This window comes from Colobus angolensis, unplaced genomic scaffold (assembly GCF_000951035.1).
Source record: "Colobus angolensis palliatus isolate OR3802 unplaced genomic scaffold, Cang.pa_1.0 Scaffold280, whole genome shotgun sequence".
NCBI lineage: Eukaryota > Metazoa > Chordata > Mammalia > Primates > Cercopithecidae > Colobus > Colobus angolensis.
This window is the reverse complement of record NW_012116044.1, coordinates 1951407-1956093: the sequence shown is the minus strand read 5'-3', so window position 1 is coordinate 1956093 and position 4687 is coordinate 1951407. Positions and strand designations below refer to the sequence as shown.

Below are 4687 nucleotides of genomic sequence, written 5' to 3'. Positions count from 1 at the left end.
GGAGGCTAAGGCAGAGAACTACTTGAACCCGGGAGGTAGAGATTGCAGTGAACCAAGATTGCCCCACTGCACTCCAGCCTTGGTGACAGAGCAAGACTCTGTGCAAAAAAAAAAAAAAAAAAAGAGAGAAGCAATATTTATGGGAGGGTTTCCCTTCTCAGCAATTATCAGGTGAATAAAAGATGACTATTCGCTTTTCAAAAATGTGCAAATAATTTGCACTCATTATATCAAAAGGAATTTTTTTTTGGAACTTCCTTAAATAACTATTAAAATATGGTTTAAGGACAGGCATGGTAGCTCATGCCTGTAATCCCAGCACTTTGTGTTTTTTCTTTTTTCTTTTGGAGACAGAATCTCATCTGCCACCCGGGCTGGAGTGCAGTGTCGGCTCACTGCAAGATTCTCCTGCCTCAGCCTCCCTAGAAGCTGGGACTACAGGCACATGCCACCACGCCTGGATAATTTTTATATTTTTAGTAGAGATGGGGTTTCACCATGATGACCAGGCACGTCTAGAACTCCTGACCCTCAGGAGTTCGATCCGCCTGTCTCAGCCTCCCAGAGTGCTGGGATTACAGGCGTGAGCCACCATGCCCAGCCAATCCCAGCACTTTGGAAGGGCAAGGAGGGCGGATTGCTTGAGTCCAGGAGTTCGAGACCAGCCTGGGCAACATGACAGAACACCATCTCTACAAAAGAATACAAAAATTAGCTGGGCACGGTGGTGCATGCCTGTAGTCCCAGCCACTCAGGAGGCTAAGGTGAGAGGATCACTGGAGCCCAGGAGGCGGAGGTTGCAGTGAGCTGAGCTAGCACTACTGCATTCCAGTCTGGGTGACAGAGTGAGATTCCATTTAAAAAAAAAAAAAATCTGTATCTATATCTCTATCTCTGTATCTATAGCTGGGCTAAGCTGTTAGCTGTTTCAGAGATACCTCAAAACAGCACAGTTCTAATAAAAGAATACTTCTAGAGCTGAATGCAGTCAAATAAGCCTTCCTAACATTTTACTAGAGGCTAATGCCTACATTATTTTACAACTGTTAATTCACTTATTCAGAAAAATTTGGTGAGCATGTATTACATACCAGACATTGCTCTTGGTAATAGGAGAAAACACGAATACGATATGTACAATTGACTATTGCGATGGTTATACATATCTGTGAATATACTAAAAATCAATGAATTAAATATTTCAAATAGTGAATTTTACGATACGTGAATTATCTCAAAGTGGTTGAAAAGAGGTATGTGTCTAAAATCTCTCTCTCTGTGTATCTACAGAGGGAACGTGGCAAGTTTTAGCAACTTTTAAAAAGAACAAAGTGGAAAAACTTACACTACTTGACTTCAAAATTTATAATGCTAAAGAAACAAGATAGCATGAGAGTATCTAGAGGATAAAGATACAGAGAAATAAAATAGAAAAAGGAAGTCCATATTGATTTTAAGGCATTCAACAAGAAAATTATCTTAGGAAATGGTACTGTGAATACTAGAAGTCCATATGAAAAAAATGAACATTGACCCTTACCTCACAGCATACTGAAAAATAAACTTGAAATATATGAGTTAAAACTATAAAACTTCTAGAAGTATAAAAGAAAAAAAACAGATAAACTGGTCTTTACAAAAATCAAAACAAAATTTTTCTTCAAAAGGTACCTTTAGAAAACGAAAAGACAAGTCACAGACTGGGATAAAATATTCACAATACGCATATTTGACAAAGGGCTTGTATCCAAACTATATAAAGAATCCTCACAATTCAATAATAGGAAAATAAACAACCCAAAGTAACTGAACTAAAAATTTGAACATACTTGCTAACCATACAGCTTCCTTTGTGAGGTAATTATGTGAAAAGATACTTAACATCATTAGTTATCAGATCAATGCAAATTTAAACCACAGTGAGATACCATTACATTATCATAAGAATGATGAAAATTAAAGACACTAACAATACCAAAGACCGATCAAGGACATGGAGCAGCTAGAACTTACATACACTGTTAATGGGAATATAAAATAGTACAACCACTTTGGAAAGCTATTTGTCAGCTTCTTAAGAAGTTACACCTAACAACCTAATTATTTCACTCCTAGGTAGTTACCTAAGAAGAAAAAACCCGTATCTACACAAAGACTTATATATGGAAGTTCACAGATTTTCCTCTATCTCCTGCGCTCAGGTGATCGTCTCTTCTCAGCCTCCCAGGTAGCTGGAATCACAAGTGTGCACCACCATGACCAGCTTTTTTTTTTTTTTTTTTTTTTGAGGTAGCATTTCACTCTTGTTGCTCAGGCTGTAGTGCAATGGTGCAATCTCTGCTCACTGCAACCTCCGCCTCCTGGGTTCAAGTGATTCTCCCACCTCAGCCTCCCAAGTAGCTGGGATTATAGGTGCCCACCACCATGCCTGGCTAACTTTTTGTATTTTTATTAGAGATGGGGTTTTGCCATATTGGCCAGGCTGGTCTCGAACTCTTGACCTCAGGTGATCTGCCTGCCACGGCCTCCAAAAGTGCTGGGATTACAGGCTTGAGCCACTGCACCTGGCCCCAGCTATTTCTTTTGTATTTTCAGTAAAGATGGGGTCTTGTCATGTTGCTCAGGTTGGTCTCAAATGCCTGTGTCCAAGTGATCCACCCACCTTGGCCTCCTAAAGTGCTGAGATTACAGGTGTGAGCCACTGTGCCTGGCCCACAGTAGCTTTATTCACAATAGCTAAAATTGTAAACAACCCAAATGAGTGAATAGTCAAAACATATAATGGAATACTACTCAACAATAGAAAGGAAATAATGAACACTCAACAATGTGCATGAGTCTCATCATGCTGAGTCAAATAGAACAGACATAAAAGAGTACATACTGCATTTATATAAAATATTTACAAAGTCTAATCTAATCTATAGTAGCAAAAAGCAACTAGTGGTTGACTGCAACCTGAGGAAGAGGGAAAGATGGACTGCAAAGGGACAAAAGCAATCTTTTGAAGGTGATGGGGATGTTCTGCACCTTAATTGCAGACGTGGTTTCACAGGTTTACACATGTCTAAATTAATTGACTTGTACATATAAGTTGACACAATTATTGTATGTAAGCTGAAACTAAATAAAAAGGATTAATAAAGAGTAGTAACTTGCATTTGTTAGACTCCCAGTATTTATAAATCAGTAAATTTAAAGGGGAATAAAGATATTTTCAAATTTCTCAGTCTGGAAAGATTATCTTCTTTGACTAAGGAGTTTGGAAAAAAATCACATAAGAAGTCATGTAAGAGAAAGACTACTTATTTAACGAGCTGTGACAGATCAATTTCTACGATTTAGTCACCAATTTGGTGACATATATTACAACCATTTCACAATCTCATAGTTAATTTGTTTTGTTTTTGTTTGTTTGTTGTTTTGTTTTAATGTACTTTACCATGTTCATACTTAGAGTTCCAAATAGACTGTTAAAATCCATGGGGTCAATACCATCATATCTCATGTCAGTGCTTTATAAAATACTTGAGTGAATGTTAACAAATGTAGGGTTTTCTTGTTAAATAAATTTGGAGAACACTGTGTAGAAACAAAATAAAAAGTTTGTATAGGTTTCTATATGAAGGAATTTTTGTAACTTACATTAGTGGGTAATAAAAATATCCAGGAGAAACCTATGGTAGTATGTAAAAATTCTATTTTAAATTCCCAAACTCGAATCATGGAACATCTCAAAAACTAATATTCCTCTTCCACTTTGGAAAATGCTGTTGTATACTTTTTATATATGTTATGATACCTAGAAGAGGGTGATTGTCTACCAAATATCTATCAATCAATTCTTAACTTAAACACAAATTAGCTGGCAAAAATTCAATTAGGAAAAATCATAAAATAAATATATCTCCCTTGCTTAAAAATGAGTGTTTTAATTCTTTGCAGACAATTCTACACACCTAACATTAATTCATTAAATAGAAATGATACATGATTAGCTTTCTTAAAATGTATTTTATCAAAGAATTCAAAACTCTATTTCAATCATGGAAGTCACTTCTTTCTATCTAAAACAAATACAGTACTCAGGAAATAAAGATGATTTCAGTAAATACATATTTACAAAATTGAAAATGTTATCTAAAACAAATAACATTAATATTTATATAGTGCTTAAGCATCTATGAAGCATCTTCCACATACTGTAGCTCATTTAATATTCCCCCAAATTTTGGGAATTAGATATTATTATATCCTTATTAAGACAAAGAAAATGAGGCTCAAGGTCATATAACTTACAGAAACTGGGCTGAAATCTGGGGTTTCTAAATGTTGAATCAGTCCATTTTAATTTTACTATTTTGACACTACGGGATACTCATTATTGATGAACAAACAAAATTCTCTTTCTGAAATATAACTAACAAAGTTAAACAGTTCTCTTATCAAAAAAATTATTAAGCATCTACTATGTGCCAGACTGATTTACTTGCTTGGGATAAAGCCATGGAGAGCTTGGTTCATTTTTTAAAGTTGAAGTTGTCCTTTTCACCCTACTGGAGTAACAATTCTAGGCTATTTTAAAATTTCCTTTCTAGCCGAGTGTGGTGGCTCAAGCCTGTAATCCCAGCACTTTGGGAGGCCGAGACGGGCGGATCACAAGGTCAGGAGATCGAGACCATCCTGG

At 36.2% G+C, this 4687-nt stretch overlaps 1 protein-coding gene across 1 annotated transcript in view; it reads right to left on the bottom strand.

Moving 5' to 3' along the window:
• The window catches only part of SPATA5 (spermatogenesis associated 5), a 377786-nt gene that overhangs the window by 61350 nt on the left and 311749 nt on the right, over positions 1–4687 (bottom strand). The window lies entirely within an intron of this gene.